Source organism: Dama dama, chromosome 5 (assembly GCF_033118175.1).
Source record: "Dama dama isolate Ldn47 chromosome 5, ASM3311817v1, whole genome shotgun sequence".
NCBI classification, from domain to species: Eukaryota; Metazoa; Chordata; class Mammalia; order Artiodactyla; family Cervidae; genus Dama; species Dama dama.
In genome coordinates, this window is record NC_083685.1 from 63,574,186 (window position 1) to 63,596,002 (window position 21,817).

Below are 21,817 nucleotides of genomic sequence, written 5' to 3' on the forward strand. Positions count from 1 at the left end.
TATTAATGAGATCTTTTGCATTCTCTATTCATACTCCGTCTTTGAACTCTGGTGAAGATTTTATATTTAAAGCACCTCTATATTTGAATGCCCACTTTTCACCAGACATGCTTGATCTCTGTTGAGGTTGCATAAAATGTATAGTTGAAAAAGTAGTTTCACACCCAAGTTGTTCTAGTAACTGAATCAGTATCAATTTTAGACTTCAATTAATTAAAATGAAGTAAGCTTTCAGTCCCTTAGTCGCAGAAGCCACATTCCAAGGTTCAGTAACCTTGCATGGCTAGAGGTGAACTTGTTGGACAGTGTAGGGTTGGAGATTACCCCTTTGGGCTCCAGAACCTGTCTGTGGAGGCCATCTTCTGGTTCTTTTGCTTACTTAATTCATTTGGTACAGGGCTGTCTCTCAATGGCGTCTCTAACTTGCACTTTATTTTTATAATTACATTTTTTTGGTCATGCCTGCAGCAACTAGGATCTTAGTTCCCTGACCAGAGATTAAACCTGTGCCCCCTGCATGGGAAGCATGGAGTCTTAACCACTGGGCTGCCAGGGAAGTCCCATAAATTGTACTTTAGTATTCATAAGATATGTGAGCATTTTCTGTGGCCTAAAATCACCTGTCATTTAAGGGTAAAGGGCAGGGAGTTGGAAGTTTGACCTGGGTTTCAGTCCTAGCTCTGCCACTGTATGATTTGACTTCATCTCTTTAAGCTTCAGCTTTCTTGTCTATAAAATGAGTGTTCATTTGTTCATTCATCTGTTTGTTCCTTCATTCAACAAATATTAAGTAATTTCTGAGTGCCAGGCTTATCCTCAGTGCTGGAAAATGAGCAGTGAGCAAAGCAATGCTCTCCTGCTCTCTATGGAGCTTACATGCTACTGGGGAGATGGAATATAAAATAATAGAAGTGAAATATAATATGCTAGATGGTGACGGTTGCTACAGAGAAAAATAGAACGGGTTCAGGGATAGAGGGACAAGATAGGAAGGTGATTCCTGTCTGTTTTACACAGTAGACAGAGAGGGCCTCTGTGTGGAGGTGCCGTGTCGGCAGAGATGCACATGAAGAGGGGAAGGGTATTTGAGGATTCCTGGGGATAGATGATCTCAGGGAGCAGCAAGTCTGGCAGGCACTGCGTAAGAGGGAGAGCAGCGGGGAGAGCGGGGTTACATGGTGCCAGCGCACGCCTCTTGGGGAGGCTTAGAGGATGGGGTGAGGTCATCACCTTTGATATGCATTTTGCACTGAAAGAACAAAATGCCCTAACAAGTGATGATTGTTGTAGGAATGCAGAAGGGTTCAGTAGTACGAAACTTATTGAAGCTATTTATCATCTTGTTAAACATAAATAGAAAAAAATCATACAATCATTTTTATAGAAAAGGCATGTGATAAAATTCAATATTGATTACTGATTTCTTTTTTAAAACCCTCAAAATGTAGGAAAATATCCCTAGTAAAATATGTTCTTCTCAACCTAAAAACTATCTCAGGCTTAACAGGAAATTTGTGACCATTAAAATCAGAAAGAAAAGAAAGATATCTACTGTTTTCACTCTTCATTAATAGTATTTTGGAATCACAAGTTATTGCAGGTGAACAATAGAATGAAAAAGAAGTTAGAGAGGTTTGATGAATAGGAATACATGACTAGAATACTCCATAGAATCAAATGAAAAATTAACTATACAGAGTAGTCATATTTATAAATGTGCCTGGATGTCAAAATATGTCAGCATTCATACCTTTTGGATATACTAGCAACTAGTTTAATTGTTCATTTCAGTTCATTCGCTCAGTCGTGTCCGACTCTTTGCCACCCCATGGACTGCACACCAGGCTTCCCTGTTCATCACCAACTCCCCGAGTTTGCTCAAACTCATGTCCATCAAGTTGGTGATGCCATCCAAGCAACCATGTCATCTTCTGTCGTCCCCTTCTCCTGCCTCCAATCTTTCCCAGCATCAGGGTCTTTTCCAGTGAGTCAGCTCTTCACATCAGGTGGCCAAAGTATTGGAGTTTCAGCTTCAACATCAGTCCTTCCAATGAACACCCAGGACTGATCTCCTTTAGGATGGACTGGTTGGATCTCCTTGCAGTCCAAGGGACTCTCAAGAATCTTCTCCAACAGCACAGTTCAAAAGCATCAATTCTTCAGTGCTCAGCTTTCTTTATGGTCCAGCTCTCACATCCATACATGACCACTGGAAAAACCATAGCCTTGATTAGACGGACCTTTTGTCACCAAAGGTGTGACAAAGGTCTGTGCTTTTTAATATGCTGTCTAGGCTTGTCATAGCTTTTCTTCCAAGGAGCAAGTGTCTTTTAATTTCATGGCTGCAGTCACCATCTGCAGTGATTTTGGAGCCCCCCAAAATAAAGTCTCTCACTGTTTCCATTGTTTCCCCATCTATTTGCCATGAAGTGACAGGACCAAATGCCATGATCTTCGTTTTTTGAACGTTGAGTTTTAAGCCAGCTTTTTCACTCTCCTCTTTCACTTTCATCAAGAGATTTCTTTAGTGCTTCGCTTTCTGCCATAAGGGTGGTGTCATCTGCATATCTGAGGTTATTGATATTTCTCCCGGCACTCTTGATTCCAGCTTGTGCCTCATCCAGCCTGGCATTTTGCATGATGTACTCTGCATATAAGTTAAATAGAGTGACATTATACAGCACTGATGTACTCCTTTCTCAGTTTGGAACCAATACATTGTTCCTTGTCCGGTTCTAAGTGTTGCTTCTTGACCTGCATACAGATTTCTCAGGAGGCAGGTTAGGTGGTCCGGTATTCCCATCTCTTTAAGAGTTTTCCACACTTTGTTGTGATCCACACAGTTCAAGGCTTTAGCGTAGTCAGTGAAGCAGAAGTAGATGTTCTTTTGGAATTCTCTTGCTTTTTCTTTGATCCAGTGGGTGTTGGCAGTTTGATCTCTGGTTCCTCTGCCTTTTCTAAATCCAGCTTGTACATTTGAAAGTTCTCAGTTCAACATACTGTTAAAGCCTAGCTTGAAGGATTTTGAGCATACCTTGCTAGAATGTGAAATGAGTGCAGTTGTGCAGTAGTTTGAACATTTTTTGGCATTGCCTTTCTTTGGGATTGGAATGAAAACTGACCTTTTCTAGTCCCATGGCCAACTGCTTAGTTTTCAAAATTTGCTGGTATGTTGAGTTCAGCAGTTTAATAGCATCATCTTTTAGGATTTGCAGTAGCTCAACTGCAATACCATCACCTCCACTGGCTTTGTTCATAGTGATGCTTCCTAAGGCCACTTGACTTCACATTCCAGGATGTCTGGCTCTAGATGAGTGATCACACCATCATAGTTATCTGGGTCATTAGGATCTTTTCTGTTTAGTTCTTCTGTGTATTCTTGCCACCTTTTCTTAATCTCTTATGCTTCTGTTAGGTCCATACTGTTTCTGTCCTTTATTGTGCCCATCTTTGCATGAAATGTTCCCTTGGTATCTCTAATTTTCTTGAAGAGATCTCTAGTCTTTCCCATTCTATTGTTTTCCTCTGTTTCTTTGCATTGATCTTTGAAGAAGTCTTTCTTATCTCTCCTTGCTATTCTTTGGAACTCTGCATTCAAATGGGAATAGCTTTCCTTTTCTCCTTTGCTTTTCTTTTCTCTTCTCTTCCCAGCTATTTGTAAGGCCTCCTCAGACAGCCATTTTGCCTGTTTGCATTTCTTTTTCTTGGCGATGGTCTTGATCACTGCCTCCTATACAATGTCACCAACCTCTGTCCATAGTTCTCCAGGCACTCTTATCAGAAATCTAATCCCTCGAATCTATTTGTCACTTCCACTGTATAATCCATAAGGGATTTGATAAAGGTCATACCTGAATGGGACAGTGGTTTCCCCACATTCTTCAATTTAAGTCTGAATTTGGCAATAAGGAGTTCATGATCTGAGCTACAGTCAGCTCCAGGTCTTGTTTTTGCTGACTGTATAGAGCTTCTCCATCTTTGGCTGCAAAGAATATAATCAGTCTGATTTTGGTATTGACCATCTGGTGATGTCCATGTGTAGAGTTTAAATGTAGTGGAAGAAAAAACAATTACCATAAAAAAGTATTAAATACCTAAGAATAACTTAAGAAATATGTAAGATATGTATTAAGGTATTGAAAAATGCTCCTGAAGGGGATACATAAATGATATGAAGCCTGTCATATTCTAGAATATAGAGATGCTGGTTCTCCTTAAATTAATGTGTATGTTTAATGCAATTCCACTAAAAATAGCAACAAGATTTTTCAGGGGCTAAACAACCTTATTCTGTGTTCATATGGAAAAATAAGTAAGCATGAACAGCTTGGCCATTTCTGAGAAGAGATTAAAGCATTCTGCAAGATTATAATAATTGAAACATTTGTATTACTAAATGTCATGTTTAGTATATGACAGAAGATGCCATTTCAAGTTAATTGGAGAAAGATGCTCTGTTCAATAAATAGTGGTCAGATAACCAGGTGGCCATCTGGGGTGGGGAAAGAAAAGGCTATTTAGAACAGTATCTCAAGTGTTAAGCAAAATTGATCTATGTTAAACAGAAATTTTAAAAATATTTTATGGAAGAAAGCATGGGGAAGTAATTTTATAATCTTGGAGTACATATGGCCTTTCTACGTAAGAGAGAAAAAAGAGAAGCCATAAAAGAAATTGATATAAAAAAAAAGAAATTGATAAACTTGATTACTTTAAAAAACTAACAGAAAAATGTCCTGCATAAAGGAAGACTAAGATAATTGGGAGAAAATTTTTGCCTGTCATACCGCAAAGGGACTAATTTCCCTAGTGAAGAGTTTCTACAGATCCATAAGAACAATTTCAACAACCCAGTAGAAAAATGGACAAAGGATACAGATAGTCTATAGGAAGAAAAGTAATGGTGTCTTTCAAACACCATGGTGTTTGAAACAAATGGTGTCTTTCATCTTCTTGAGAAGATGCTTAACCTGCTCATTTTAAGAGATATGCACATTACAACTAAACCAAGGAACCATTTATCACTGTTTGATGGGCAAAGATTAAGAAATTGTATAACCTATTCTGTAGAGAGAATGAGTGCAAAACAATAGTCTCTTTTGTGGACAATTTGGCAAAATCTATAGTATGCAAAGGGCTTCCCAGATGGCTCAGTGATGAAGAATCCACCTGCCAAGCAGGAGATACTGGTTCGATCTCTGGGTTGGGAAGATCCCCTGGAAAAGGAAATGGTATCCCACTCCAGTATTCTTGCCTGGGAAATCCCATGGACCGAGGAGTCTGGTGATCTTGAAAAAGCGTCGATGTGACTTAGTAACGAAACAACAACAGTAGTATGAAAAAACTCGTATTCCTTGACTCAGAACTCCAGTTCTAGAAATTTATCCTAGATAAGTGTACAAATCCATTCCTCTAGATATACATACATTCATATATGCTATGCATATATCCTACATACACATACATGTTACATGCATGAGAAAGTGATTTATGTACAGAGATTCTTATTGTAGTAGTGTTTATAAAATGGCTAAAGTTTAGAAACAACCAAAATGTTCTTCCATGGGAGACTGAGTTAATACATTGCCTTAATAGCTGCTGTTAGAAAACTGTGCAGTTTACATTAGAAAACTGTGTAGTCATATAAAAAAAATACCAGTGAATTTCTTTATGTATCACTTTGGAAACATTGCCAGTATATGCTTTTGGTGAAAAATGCAAGGTGCAGAACAGTGTATATGATATGTTCATTTATTTGTTAAAAATGTTTTGCTCATTTATGAATAGGTACAGTCTCTGGGAGGTATAATTTGAATTTGAATCTATCCTACCCCTTCTAAAAAAATTGTATTTAGCACAGTGCCTTGCACTTAGCACTTCCTACTTGATGGTGGTAGTTATTTTCATTGTAGTCACAGGGTTCCTTTACCTCAAGAGTTGATTTTTCACACTTGGGTCTGGAAGAGCAAGCCATTCTCACTATAAATACTGCTTAATGAGTGTCATTGTTATCCATCAAAAATGATCTGTGTGCTTCCTGAAGGATGCTTCTTGGAGGATGTCAGTACAGGACCTGCAAACCAAAGATGACAAATAAGATTGGGAAGCGTATTAAACAAAACTAAGTGGGCTTCTTTTTTTAGGCCTTCTTAGAGCCTTAATAAACCTAACAATAATGCACTTTGTGAATATTCAAGAGGGATATTTCAGAATGTAAGTGAAGCAAATGAAGTGCAAGTCACTCCATCGTGTCCAACCCTTTGTGACCCCATGTACTGTAGCCCGTGGACTGGGCTCCCCTGTCCATGAAATTCTCCAGGCAAGAATACTGGAGCGAGTAACCATTCCGTTTTCCAGGGGATCTTCCTGGCCCAGGGTTGAACTCAGGTCTTCCTCATTGCAGGCAGATTCTGTGCTGTGTGAGCCCCCAGGGAAGCCCAATATTGAGAGGGATATTTTAGAATGTAGCATTTTCCAAATCTACTTGAATACAACAACCACCACTGCTTTTTTTTCTTTTAGAAACAGGAGTAGTTGTTGCAGGAAATATCACTTTTTAATACTTAGATTTCGATTTTGTTCATCTTTCTTCTTCATTTTGACCATTCTTCATTCATTTCTAAGATGCCTGCAGTCTCTCTCTGTCTGCTCTTCCTCCTCTGTGATGTGATGTTCACTCATTCATTTTGTGGTTGGGACCTTCCCAAAGCATTCAAATAACACTACGTTTCTTGAGTGAAGAAGAGAATCTATATAGTTAGTGTAAAATCTCAGGAATCAATTGGATGGAAATTGAAGATTAAAGCTTCATTTGATTGAGCTTTCCACAAAGCTTTAAAAATTTTGCAGTTTGGAGAAAGGAATGAAGTGGACTTAATGGGTAGGTAGTTGAGGAATTGTAAGTTTAATATAGAGAAGATATAGGTTCTACCTCTGTCTTCCCCGTTGACCAGCATTTAATTTTGAACACGTCGCCTACCTCGTGCATGCGAAGTCTCTTCAGTCGTGTCCGAGTCTTTGTGACACCATAGACTGTAGCCCACAGGCTCCTCTGTCCATGGGATTCTTCAGGCAAGAATATTGGAGTGGGTTGCCATGCTGTCCTCCAGGGGATCTTCCAGACCCAGGGGTTGAACCTGCATCTCTGTGTCTCCTGCATTGTCTGACAGTTTCTTTACCACTAGCGCCACCTGGGAAGCCCTGTTCCGTAACTTTGTGGCTGCTGCTGCTAAGTTGATTCAGTTGTGTCCGACTGTGTGACCCCTTAGACTGCAGCCCACCAGGCTCCACCGTCACTGGGATTCTCCAGGCAAGAACACTGGAGTGGGCTGCCATTTCCCTCTCCAATGCATGAAAGTGAAAAGTGAAAGTGAAGTCGCTCAGTCGTATCCGACTCTTTGTGACCCCATGGACTGCAGCCTACCAGGCTCCTCCATCCATGGGATTTTCCAGGCAGGAGTGCTGGAGTGGGTTGCCATTGCCTTCTCCGCTACCTTTACTGTGCTTTATTTTTGTCACCTATAAAATTCAGGGATTGGGCTTAGGTCCATCCATTTTAAGAGTCTTGAATTATTATTAATATGCTTGAGTGGAATCAGGGAAGATTGTGGGCCTCAGTAGAACATTTTGTTCTTATCTGCAAGTTTTCAAATAACCTGTCTCAGTTCAGCTCTTTTGGAGAATGAAATTATTCAATAATCAGCTCATCGTCAACACTATGAATTTGAAAACTTCTTGAATTCTTTGAGGCTTGTACTTGATTGATTGATTTGTTAATTACTCTCGAGGAAAGCACTTGATTATAGCACGGGTCAATTAATCCAGTGCTATGGAAAAATCCACACCTCCTATAAAAACGCCCCTCTGCATTCATTTTGCCGATACAGGGAGAAATCTGTGATGTGGCTGTTAATTATCTTCCCCTCTCCGCCCACAACATGCACAGCATTCATCTGGTGGTTTGCTGTGCTTTTGTGCACTCCCCACCCATTAGCAGATTTCTGAACTCAGCACAGTAGAGGTCTGAATTCACTGAATTTATGCCATCTGCAAATGAGGTTTAAACGTTGTCCCTGTTTTGAAATTAGGGAAATGACATAGCCATTGCATAGAAGGATTATGAACCTGAATTTGATTTTGTTAAGTGAAGGTAGAATGTTTTGTTAGAAGGAAAGCACTTGCCTGGGCAGAGATTTGGGTGTGACTCAATTGTGAACTGCCAACTCCTCACCCCCTTATTAGCAAGAGATATATTTTTTAAGGGAAGTGACAAGGATAGAATTATAAAGACCCAGTGAATTTTAAGAGAGTCCTTTCAATTTACTTTAATTACATTTAACCTTGCTTTCCATGTTATCCTGTGCATTACTCTCAAGGAACTCAGCTTCCTTTGAAGTCTCAAAGCGTGGCTGCTGGTGGAATCCTGCTGGTAAAATATAAGTGATTCTCAGTAAGCCCTTCCTGATACATAGGGATGCCTTGCTGCCCAAGTAAAAGCATATGTATGTGAGTGCCTATAAAAGAGTGAAAGGGCAGAATGTATGGTAATAGATACTGAAGTGGGAGGAGTGTTTCTCATGAATTAGAGATGCCCTTTCATAATTCAAGAGTCACAGAATGAGAAAAGGCTTGACATCACCTGAGAAGCATCTGGAAGCAATCTGTAATTCTTAAGAGGCAGTAGGAGAGCCTGTCTCTCTCCAGTACGTGATAATAAAACAGTTCATGTGGGATTATGGAAGAAGTAGAATTCTCTCTTACTTGTAAGTCATTAAAATGGCTTGAGATTAAATGTCCAGAGATTTGATTATGGATTATACTTTGAGGTCATAGGTGCTTAATATCGGAGTCGAGTGAAAAAGGCAGATTTGAAGGTACTGAAGAAATTTTAATGTGAAGAATTTGTTTATTTGCATGTAAAGTGTTATCCCTTGCCTCTCAGGCCCCATACACACTTTTTCTGTGCCCAGGCATTACCACGACTGTATCCAGTTTTGAATACTTTGGTCACATTGAGGTCCCTCTCTTCATCTTTATCCCTTTCACGAAGCATGTGTTATAAGAAACGACTTCCAAGACTTTGAGGTCAAACATACACACAAAACCTCTTATAGTGACTTCTAGGGAACCATCTTTTAATATACTGGACTGTTACAGAAAAATTATGTTAATGAGTGGTGCGTCCTTATTACACAGAGATTTTGAAAAGAGCTGGTATATTTGTTATACCAGTCAGTCCTAAAGGAAATCAACCCTGAATATTCATTGGAATGACTGATGCTGAAGCTCCAGTACTTTGGCCACCTGATGCAAAGAGCCGACTCATTGGAAAAGACCTTGATCCTGGGAAAGATTGAAGGCAGGAGACGGGGATGACAGAGGACAAGATGGTTGGATGGCATCTTCAGCTCAATGGACATGAGTTTGCACAAACTCTGGGAGATAATGATGAACAGGGAAGCCTGGTGTGCTGAAGTCCATGGGGTCGCAAAGAGTCGGAAATGATTTAGCGGCTGAACAACATTTGTTGTACTGAAATTGTGTAGTGTTGTTTCAGGGGGGCCTCTGAAGGGCTTACACTATTACAGTCCTTTTTGTTTCAGTGTAGAAAAGAATTCAGCAAGAGACAAAGTGATAGATAAGGAAGTGATTTATTAGAATAGAACACTTGTGAGGTTTGCAAGCATGTGGGCAAGAAATGCCACACCCTAAAAACTTACTGGACTACGGTTTTATAATCAAAGGAAAAGTAGGGAGGGGGAGAAGAGCTTCTTTGTCCCTGTTGGGTAGACATCATGCTTCCATCATCAGCTCCTCCTCCAGGTTGGGCAGGGGAGTTTTCTTGTCCCTACATGGTCGAGCTAGGTCCACAAATTATTGTTTTTTATGTGTGCAGAGAGTATGTCCTAGGGATCATTAACTTAATGAGCTCACTGGGCAGGATGTGAGATTCATGCCACCATTGTTATATTGTTCTGGGGCATGTCTCATGCTTCTGTCACATGGTTGTGTGTTAAGCAAGCCTGCTTGGTTTTGTGGGTAAGCAGGCCTTCTCTCTTGAGTAATCATTAACTTACAGGGGTCTGTCATATTTTTTCTACTTATAGTCCCCTAGTGGGATTAACTGTTTAATCACCTACTTTGTCCCTTTACTCTGTCCCTATCAGTACTAGATTCTGACTTGAGTTGCTCACCTTAACCCATTTAAAGTTGGGGAGATACTTCTAATTATATTAGGAAAAATTGCTTCCTTGGATTTGGTGATTGTGATCATATGGAATTACAAGATGGTATTCTGTGTTTTCTTTCTTCTTTATATTATAAGTGATGTTTTCCCCACTTTATTAAAATTCAAATTTTTCTGATGGTTGACAAAACTGTGTAAAGTAAATTAGGTCATTTTGTCAAATTTACTTAACTCTTCTTTCCCAGTTATTGGGCACTTGATATGGTTCCTATGCTTAAAATTTACATATAGTATCTATTGCTTTGTTAAAATGTGTTTTTTTCTTTGGTCATTTTTCTCTGGCTTCCACCTGTTCTCATCTAGAATAGCATCCTCTTTCACTTTGTTTAGCATTTGCATTAGCTTCCCTGGTGGCTCAGACGGTAAAGCGTCTGCCTGCAATGCAGGAGACCCGGGTTCAATCCCTGGGTCAGGAAGATCTCCTGGAGAAGGAAATGGCAACCCACTCCAGTATTCTTGCCTGGAAAGTTCCATGGATGGAGGAGCCTGGTAGGCTACAGTCCATGGGGTCGCAAAGAGTCGGACACAACTGAGCGACTTCACTTCCTTTCTTCCTTTTGAGGTCTCTGTGCTTGGGGTTAGTCTCTTTGCTGTGTTCTCTAGGACACCTCTAGGTTATGTTCTCTGTACTGTTTGTCTCAGGTCGGACAATTTCCAAGCTTCCTTTTTTCTGGGAACCCAGGCCCCCTGTACTAGAAGCACTGTATCTTAGCCACTGTATCACCAGGGAAATCCCTTCTCAGCCTTCTTCAAGCTCACGTTTTTCTGAATGTACGGTCAGGAGGCCATGTGACTGTGTTCTGAAACACCTTCCCAGGCAGGCATGATCTCATGAGATCTGTGTCTAAAACCAAAGTTCACTTTGCCCATGGGATGGCAAAAAATTGAACTTTCAACTGTCAATATTTGAATAGGTCAGAGGTGCCAGGGAATATTTGGTGAATATCACACCTTTAAAGAGAAGCAGGCTATGAAGTTTCTTGCTATTTTATATTTTGTTCTCATTATAATGTTATGTTGCTGCTGCATGAATATGGGTTTATTTAGTTCCACATTTTTTTTTCTCTTCTAAAAGTAGTGTATAATTACTTACCATCTCTTGGAGGGCAGAAGAATCCTTCTCTCCTTTCTGCTGCCCAGTGGGAGTCTGTCATATTTGGCTAGCACTCAGACTTCTAAGTAAAGATTCAATTTTTGCTTATAACTTTAAAAAAAGAAAAATAAGTGCAATCTGAGGCAGAGCCATTCAGTGCCCAACAAATGGCGGTAGCTGGGAGGGGAGAAAACCTAGGGGAAATTTGATTGGGTTTTTATAGTTTATTGATGATTGTGGGTCTCTCTCTCTCTTTTTTAGTTGTTTTCTATAGATTTTGGAAATATTCTTCTGGGAGTTGCCAGCAGTGCCACGTGTTGGAAAAATCTTTTCTGCCCTTTCGATGGAGGGAAGTGAGCAAACATAATCTAGCAGAAGTCTGGTAAAGAGAGCAATCACAGGTAATGTCTTTTCTTGTTACTACTGATGTGTGTTCAGTAATGTTCAGTAAAAAATTAAAGAAAAATAAGCCTACTTGAATTTACACAACATCCAAGTGCTGACAGAAGAAAAACACACAACTTGAGAGTTTTGAATTAAGTTTTATTCCGGGACCTTAGTGAAGACTATAGCCTGGGAGAGACAGCCTCTCAGATACCTCTGAGGAGGTGCTCCAGAGAAGTAAGGGAGGAGCCAGGATGTGTAGGCCTGTTGAGCTTTAAAAAAACCCGAAACAAAACCGTGTAGTCAAACATCAAAAGATAACTGCTAATCACAGAAATAAACACGGCAAGTTAATGATTTTAGTGCCTTTTTACTTACAGGAAGATGCAAGAATCTGGGCTCAATGAAATTATTCGTTAGATATGCATCTTCATTATCTAGGGCCGTATCCAGAGCACAGGGTGCTTCCTGTTTTCCTCTGTCCTGAATGCCCTTGGGGCGTACCATCAGTGGGAGTGGGGGTGCTGCAGTGGCTGACGGCTTGGTCCTTGCTTCCTGGAATGACAGGCAACATCCCTTGTCCACAGAGGTGAACATTATCTTGTTCAAATCAGTCTTTCTGAGAGGCTGCATTCTTTCCTCTACTCAAAACATTAAAAAAAATTTATTTATTTGACTACGTTGGCTCTTAGTTCCCGCATGTGAACTCTTGGTTACACCTGTGGGATCAAACCCAGCTCCCTGCGTTAGGAGTGTGACATCTTAACCACTGGACCACCAGGGAAGTCCCAAAGGTTTTTTTTCTTTGGGAACTGCATCTAAATCCTCTGGTGGCATTCTTTTAAGCATCCTATTTTCTGTGGTGGCAAATGTAAATCCTCAGAGGGTGTTTTGGGAAGTAGTCTAAATTTCTTCAGAGCTATGGGATCTGGGAAGTTCTAATTTTGATCAAAAACCAGAAGGAGGAATAATGTAATGAAACCAGTTTCTGTCTATATAATTTGTATGTGTGTTTGAAGTCTTATACACTGTATTGAAAGTTACTTCTAAAAAAAGGTGACTCTGAGCTTCAAACAGTCGTATAATAGTACTGTTATTAGACTTGTAGCTTACAGAGAAGCATATGCTGTTTATTTGTATGTAAATATTGCTATTCTTTCTTATTAAAATTGATCAATTTGTCAATTGTTTATCAAGTTGAATAAGATGAGATTTAATTTCCTTGTAAGATATACTTCTAAGGCTCTGTAATTTGCATCTTATTGGAAGTGAGTTTTGCATTGTTTCTTAAAGTGTTGTTATAGTACTTGTAGAAAATGCACAATGAAAATTCCAGTTAGTAAGAGTAGGTGCCAAATCTAGGGTGTCATAATCTGAATCGGAGTGCTGGGGGAAGGGTTTGGGAATCTACATTTTGCAAGTGACTACCACCCAAGATGGACCCTGCCAATGCAATGAAAGCATCCTTCCACCTAATCTCTGTATTTTTGGATTTAAAGGCATTGCAATCACCTTGATCTTTGCTTTGAATAAAACAATGCTAGTCTGTTTAGTATACTGTTTTGACACAGGGTTATGTTCTCAAGTGGGCTTCCCTGGTGTCTCAGCTGGTAAAGAATCCGCCTGCAGTGCAGGAGACCTGGGTTCCATTCCTGGGTGGGGAAGATCCCCTGGAGGAGGGAACAGCTACCCACTCCAGAATTCTTGCCTGGAGAATTCCATGGACTGTGTAGTCCATGGGGTCGCAAAGAACCGGACGTGACTGAGCAATTTTCACTTATGTTCTCGAGATGCATGTTGTTGCATGATCAAATTACTGTTATTTGAACTTTATGTCTCAATTTAAAATGAGTATATTTTTCCTTGGATGCAAATGGATAAATTTGTTTTTGACATCTAGATGCCAGATACTAAGTTTTATGAAATATCTTCTTGGTTTGCTGGTAAGTTGCACCTCAGGTATCTTATTCAGCTCATGGTAAAGAGTAACAGGATAGGTCTCATAGGCTCCTGGAGTCTGTGCTTTGCTACTGTAGCATCCAGTCCAGCATTATTCAGTAAACATTGTGATAGAAGCTTTACCGTGCAACTTATGGTTCAGAAAGACCAAATCTTTTCTTTATAGTGCTCCAAGATTTTATGAAGTTCTTTGACTCCCCCAAATGAAAGTATTGATATTAAATACTAGACTTTGATAGGATATTTTCATTGCCATGCACATTCATTAGTAATCCTTCCTATGAAGTTATTAATTTTACAGAAAGTAAGCTTTGTGTATAAAGTGTGTTATATTTTAGATATCTTCAATCTAAAAAATTTATTTATAAACATTATAAATAAATCATTTATTTGTAGCATTTATTTATAAATAGACATATTTCTTTTCTTTTTTCTTTTTTTATAAATTTATTCATTTTAATTGGAGGCTAATTACGTTACAGTATTGTAGTGGTTGTGCCACACATTGCCATGAATCAGCCAGGGGTGTGCATGTGTCCCCATCCTGAACCCCCCTCCCACCTCCCTCCCCATCCCATCCCTCAGTCGTCCCAGTGCACCAGCCCCGAGCACCCTGCCTCATGCATGGAACCTGGACTGGCGATCTGTTTCACATATGATAGTTTACATGTTTCAATGCCGTTCTCCCAAATCATCCCACCCTCGCCCTAATAAATCATTTATTTGTAGTATTTATTTATAAATAGACATATTTCATAAATTTATTGATATTATAAATAAATATTGAAATATTTTTAGGTATCTTATTTTCAGATTATTCCTTTACTTTAAAAGACACAGTATTATATCCTTCTATGTATGTTAATATTAAAGACAGTATATTTTATGTAAGATAAAAATGACTATAGATTTATAAGTTAAGGCCATTATAAGAAAATATTTCATTGTTTATACTTAAAAATTGTGTTAAAACACACAACACAAAATTTACCATTTTCACGATTTTTAAGCATATAGTTCTATAAGTATATTCACATTGTTGTGCAACCAGTTTCCATAATGAAACTCTATAGCCATTAAACAATTGTTCATTCTCCCCGCCCCCTGCACCTGGCAACCGCTATTCTCTTTTTTTTTGTCTCTGTGAGTTTAACTGTTCTATGTGCCTCAGGGAAGTGGATTCATACGGTATTTGTCTTCTTGTGACAGACTCATATTACTTAGAGTTATGTTCTCACAGTTCATCCATTTGTTAGAATTTCCTTCCTTTTTAAGGGTGAGTAATATTTCTTATACACACACACATATATACATTACATTTTGTTTATCCATTCATTCATTAATGGACTTCTGGGTTGCTTCAACCTTTTGAATGTTATGAATAAGCTGCTTGTACATGGGTGTGTAAATAATCCGTTTGCATTCCTTCTTTCAGCTGTTTTGGATGTATATCTCAAAGTGGAATAGCAGAGTCACATATTAATTCTATTTTTGATTTTTTGAAGGACCACCTTACTGTTTTCCACAGCAGCCAAGCCATTTTATACTTCTACCAGAAGTACGCAAGCATTCCAGTTTCTCCATATCCTCACCATTTTTTTGTTTTTGTTTCTGATGATGATAGCCATCCTGATGTGTGTGAAGTGATAGCTCATGGTTTTGATTTGCACTTCAATAATGATTAGTGATGTTAAACGTCTTTTCATATGCTTGTTAGCCATTCGTATATGGATAAATGTTTAGTCGAGTCTTTTGCCCATGGTTTAATCAGGTTGTTTGTCTTTTTGTTATTGAGTTATAGGAGTTGTTTATATGTTCTGAATATTAACTCTTTATCAGATATATCATTTACAATGAAGATTTGGGGCTTCCCTAGTAGCTTAGCTGGTAAAAAATCTGCATGCAATGCAGGAGACCCCAGTTTGATTCCTGAGTCAGAATTCCCTGGAGAAGGGATAGGCTACCCGCTACAGTATTCTTGGGCTTCCCTGGTGGCTCAGCTGGTAAGGAATCCACCTGCAATGTGGGAGACCTGGGTTTGATCCCTGGGTTGGGACGATCCCCTGGAGAAGGGAAAAGCTACCCACTCCAGTATTCTGGCCTGGAGAATTCCATGGACTGTATAGTCCATGGGATCCCAAAGAGTTGGACATGACTGAACGACTTTCACTTTCACTTTCTTTAGACTAAGATTTAATAATTGACAGTAAGCATAGAGCCTGTGTTTAAATTTTGCATTAGTTATTTGGTGGTCAGTGACATTATATGTGGGTTTGATGACGGTAAACTCTGAATCTTGGTCTTCAGGTAGGTGGGTTAGTGTGTGTGTGTGTGTGTCTTGTCACGGGCTTGACAAAGGAGAGATCCTCTATTCAAGACCATAAGCAGAGTCAACATTTTTATGGTGAGGGATAGCTAGTAATGAATCCTGGGAAAAAGTTTAACGACAGTTCAAACCATTAACGTGTCTGGGTAGCCTGATTTGCCTCTAAGTTCTAAGAAGTGGTATGTTTGTTGACAGAAGGATACTTACACTGACTTTGAAAAGTTCAACACCCAGACCTTGTGCCTTTAGAAGTGAGGTTATTTTGGGGAAGACAGGAGAGTGTTGGGAGTTGGGTGGGAGGAGTCCAAAGGCAAATATATGTAACAAGGAGGAAAGCCTGGGCAAAGATGCTTCGAAGATAGAGGGAGTAGCTTAGCTGGGTGTAGGAGTCCCATGGATATTGAAAGGATCTGACCCTTTGATGTATTGCTCTCTTCGAAGGAAATGACAGCAGGTACTAGAGGTAGCACAGCAACAACCACAAGTGGGAAGTGGGCTGGAAAAGGGGTGAAGACAGTCTGATATAAAATGTGCGTGACAGCCCCCAGGGGATGTTGCCAGGGGGATTCATCGTTACGGGTTTTGGAGGTGTGCTCAGAACCGTGAGACAAAGAGCAGGTAGGCAGAGGCAGTTACAGATCTGAGCTGGTGAGAGAATGATATATTTGCATGTGGTGTTTCAGGGCTAGGAGCTGTCTACACGAGCGGAGAACAGCCGTCAGAGCAGCGTTAGAATGCTGTTCTTTCTAATGTAATACCGGAAGGTCTGAGTCATGCAGAATTAGGGTGGCGGTGGTGAGGGGAGAATGTTTCTCTGTGGCTTCTCTGGCTTTGTGTGGAACCAATGGGAAACCATGTTGGAAAGTTGTTTTGAATAAAAATTTAGCCTCAAGACTGTTTGGGGATTAGATTTCCTGAGTAAATAACACAAAAAGATACTTAAAAGTGAGTTCTTACAGTCGAATAATCAAAACAGCTGCCTAATGCTGTCATTCTGAACATACCTTTTCATAATTTTATGGATTTTAAAATTATGACCTGTCTCTGCCCTGTTTTGTGAATTTAGTCTTTATTTATTCAGTCATTTTGGTCTCTTCTCCCTGACCCTTGTAGTTTCATTCTAGCTTAGTTTAGTCTGGGTCTTTTCCAGCTTTCTGGGTTTTTTCCAATTGACCAGAAGGGCTTAGAATACATGTGTGAAGTTTATATTTCGTCCTGTGTTCTGTTTCACTTTCAGCATCATTTCTGAAATGTGCTACCTTTTCTTTAAGGGTACAGATTGCATTGAGTTGATGTACATAGAGTGTTAGTCGCTCAGTCATGTCTGACTCTTTGCGACCCCATGGACTGTAGCCCCCCAGGCTCCTCTGTCCATGGAATTCTCCAGGCAAGAATACTGGAGTGGGTTGCCAGTCCCTTTTCTGGGGTCCCTTTTGATCCCGACCCGGGGATCAAACCCGAGTTTCCCTCATTGCAGGCAGATTCTTTACCGTCTGAGCCACCAGGGAAGCCCTTAGGAGACTCTCTAATGACTGATCCAGACGAGAGATAAGTGTGGTCCCTAGGTGAGCAGCAGCAGCCTCACCTCACACTTGTTAGAAATGTGAATTCTTGGGCTGAATCAGAAACTCCTAGAGTAGTCTCAAAAATTTGTGTTTAACAAGCTCTCTGGGTGATTCTGATGCAAGTTAGAGTGTGAGGACATGTCTCATTAGCTGTGTGCCATTGTCCAGGCTTTTCATTTTCTCTACCCCTTGGTCTTCTGATCAGACAGATCAGGGGTTCCCAGATGTTGGTGTGCGCATGAGTGGTCTGGTTAAGTAAGTGTCTTTAACACATTCCAGAGAGCAGTGCACTTTCCCTCACCATCCACTCAGAGATTCGGATGCCGTGGTCTTAGGTTCGGATGCAGTTATCTGCTTTACAGCAGGCTTTCCAGAATACGTCTCATATCTGGAATCTGGACCAATGGCTATCTCTCTTTCCTCCAAGCCCCAAAGTGATGTGATTTAAAGTGGCTTTTCAGGTTCAGTAACTGAAAGCTTAGGGGCCAGTTGAACTTTATTTTCAAAATGTAGTTTGGATTATTTTTTCAGTAAAGCCACTGTGTTCTGCTTTCTTTCCTTAAAAAATGTGATTCTTTCTTGGCCACTCACGTTACTGTATGAGAGTTTTCTCAGGCTTAGCCTCATTGATAAAGCAGTTTGCTTGGACAGTTTGCTTACTAAAAGAGCCATCTGCCTCTGATCCAGTTGGAGATTTCACTCTGGGGTTCTTATGATAATCTACGAACAATGTTAATAAACTGTAAATACTGGTTCTTAGGGAATGCTGTTTTTCATTTAGATCCTTTTGTCCCTGTGCTTGCTCTCCAGTCTCTAAGCTGGTGCCCTGTGCATGGTGGGATGTCTCCCTCATCTCCCCATCATTTGTGTTTTTGTTTCTTTAGTTGTTGCGGTACAGCTTTATTAGGATTGTTTTCTGAGACTCTTCCTCTCATCTCAGTGGCTGCTCCTTCCGCCTTTCCCCCTGTCTGTCCCTTGAGCTTGTCCCCTGTGTTCCCTGGGAGCTGCCCGAGTCCGTTGCTCCGCATCTTACTCCGTCCGCTCAGGGCTGGCTCCTTGCTGTCTGCCGGGCCCTTGCTCAGATGTCACCCTCACACCACCCTTGACAAAGGAGCCTCTCACTCTCACTGCTCTCCTCTGAGCTGCAGCCCCGTATTCTCAACGGCCTCCTGCATGTCCCACAGGCAGATCAGGTGGATGTGTCCAAACCTGAGCTTATCATTCTTCTTCCCCAGAACTTGTGCGTCCTCTCGTGTCCCCTATCTTGGTGAATGGCATCACCATCACTTTGCACGTGGCTAGCATTTATTCAGCATCTTCTATGTGCCATGTCCTGTTCTGAGAACTTCCATGTAACTCCTCGCTAATCCTTTGAGATTATGTTATTACTCCCTTTATACAGATGTGGAAACTGAACCGCATGGGGTTTAAGTGAAGGTCACAAAGCCACTCACTGATGGAGATGCAATCCTGGGGCATGGAGTCAATCACTGTGCGTTGCTGCCTGCCTCTCCCAGGCTAGACCTCTCAGATCTCCCTTCCCCACGTCTTCTTGCTCCTGCACATCTCAGTCCTCTCCAGTTCACCTGCCAATCTCTCTCCAAAGCACGCTGCCTCTTCTCAGCATTCCATTGTGAGTAGTCTAGTCATGACCTCCTTCATCTCTTGTCCCCTTGTTATAATAGTGTTCTCTTTCCATCCATTTCTTTATGGTTATTGCCAAAGTGTTATTCTTGCTAGCAGCAGGTCTCATTGTGACACTTGCCTGCATCTGTCAGCCTAACCCTTCTCAATCCATCCTTTGGTGTTGGGCAAAGCGTCTGTTATCCTCTGCATTGTTGAGCAAGCCCCACCAATTTGGAGGAACAGGATGATTCTGCCATTTAAAGAATCTCACCATCAAGGTAGAGAGCTGGAAGAGTCTTTGCCTCTTTTGGTCCTTAATTTCTGTTTATTTTAATAAAGGAATAATTAAAAAACAATTCCCGGGTCTAGTCTGGCCAGAGAGGGACGGCCTCTGTAATTTCAGCGGTGCTTGAGAAGAGTGGTCTCACACTCCATGTCTGTGTTCCAGCTGTGGTCAACTGCTTGCACTTCCTGTAATGGGTCGCATTCTCCCTGCTTCCTCTGGGTCTTTGCATATGCCGTTTCCTCTTCCGCAGTACTCTTACCTTCATTGCCCTGTTGGGTAACACTGGCTAATACTTCCATCTCCATTTTCAGGTCTCAGCTGAGATTTCATTTCACCTGGCAAGCTTTCTCTGATCCCATTTGCCTTCCAACCACCAGGCTGGGTCAAGTACTTCTTACATGATGTCGTAGCTTACTGCTCTTTCCCTACCGTAGTGTTAGTACTGGTCACTCCGTCGTGTCCGACTTTGCTACCATGGGCTGGAGTCCACCAGGCTCCTCTGTCCGTGGGATTCGCCAGGCAAGAACGCTGGAGTGGGTAGCCATTCCCTTATGACTCATAAGACTTTGTTTTACTTGTTGGTTTGGTGGCTTCGTTTTAACCATAAGCCGCATCTTAGGTATTTCTGTGCTTCTGCCTCCAAGCATAGATGTTCAATAGAGATTGAGTGCGTGGAATCATAAGTGAGTATTTAAATGAGCTAATTGATTATAGCCAATTCCACCTGCTTCTTACCTTTGTAAAATTACTCTGGCAGGTTATAATAACCTTTGTATAATAACTTCAGCAAATCAGTTAGGGTTCAATTTACCCAAAAGTAAGTACAGGAATCAGTGGTTTAAACAAATTTGGGGATTTTTTTCCTTCACATAAAATCAGTCTGGGGCTGAGCTATCCAGGCTTAGTAGCCCGGTTCCTTGACTACCCGGGACCCCAGGTTCCCTCTGTCTTTATGCCCCATGCTCCTGAGTGTGATCCTCGCCCTCGTGTTCTCCTCTCACATATGTGCCAGGAGTCTGGCATCTGCAGGCCCTCATTCCAGGAAAGAGGGGAAGGTCAAAAAAGGAAACAGGAGCTTGCCAGCAGTCTGCCTCCAGCCCTTACACCTTTTAGGGACTTTCCTGAAAGGCCTTCCGAGGATATTACTTTCTACCCCTTGATGAGACAGTATCACAGCATCACCTCTGCTGCAGGGGAGACTGGGAGATACTGTTTTTCTGCTTTTGGTCTTTGCTTCTTGCTACACAATTGGGGTTCTGTTAATAAAGAAGGAGAGGATAGATACTGAGTAGTAACCAGAAGCTTCTACATCGCTTAGGATGATTTCCTCTTGTGGTCATAGACAGTTTAGTAAGAAACTGGCAGAACAGTGTGTCAGCATTTTAAAAATGTGTGTATATGACGTAGCTTTGAAAAGAACCTTACCTGTTTGTGATCCTAGCTATTTTATATAAAACCAGTAACTTTTTTGGGGGTATTTTAAGGAGATTTAATTGCAGGCACCTAAAAAATCTAATTAATTACTTTCATGAATCATTTTCTTCTAGATATTTGCACTTGTTGATTTAAGAATGTACCTTCTTAGTATATGGATGTTAATGGTACTACTTTCTCATCTTTTATTGTTGTCTCGAAATTTTTCAAGATTTAAAAAGTGGGGAAATGTTAAAAATAATAACAAAATAAGTAACTGTCTCAAAAGGTAAAAATAAATGCATTAAAAAAGAGTATACCAGACTTCCCTGGTGGTCCAGTGGTTGAGAATCTGCCTGCTGCTGCAGGGGACACAGGTTTGATCCCTGATCCGGGAAGACTCCACATGCTGCAGGGAGCATCATGTGATACCACCTCTGAAGCTTATACACTCCAGGGCCTGTGGGTGGGTGTTTTTTGGGGTGAGGGGAGGTTTAAAAACACTTGTTTAATTAAATACCAGATAAGGCCATGCAGGGTGACGGGGAGGGAGTCACCTGAAAGCACAAGTGCCTTTGGAGCCCTCCCCCTCCACCCACCTCGAGAGGCCACAGCTAAATGGCTGGAACCAGGTCCCAGTGACCGCCGGTTCCTCCAGGACCCCAGACACTGGGGCTCTGCAGCAAGAGAAGCCACTGTGCCCACAACTGGAGAAAGCTTGTGAGCAGCAACGAAGACCCAGCACAGCTGTAAATAGATAGATAAAAACTAAAAAAAAAAGGGATACCTTCTTAAAGTCTCATTAAGATGTACCCCAGAGAACCCTTACACTGTTGGTGGGAATGCAAACTAGTACAGCCACTATGGAGAACAGTGTGGAGATTCCTTAAAAAACTGGAAATAGAACTGCCATATGACC

General features: G+C 40.9%; 1 protein-coding gene across 2 annotated transcripts in view; it reads left to right on the forward strand.

Annotated features, from left to right (window-relative positions):
- Window positions 1–21,817, forward strand: part of FHIP1A (FHF complex subunit HOOK interacting protein 1A) — a 292,970-nt gene that overhangs the window by 63,852 nt on the left and 207,301 nt on the right. For both annotated transcript variants that reach the window (XM_061142495.1, XM_061142494.1), the window contains exon 2: window positions 11,601–11,740. The gene's annotated coding sequence lies outside the window, so the exon portion shown is untranslated. The remainder of the gene's footprint in view (window positions 1–11,600; window positions 11,741–21,817) is intronic.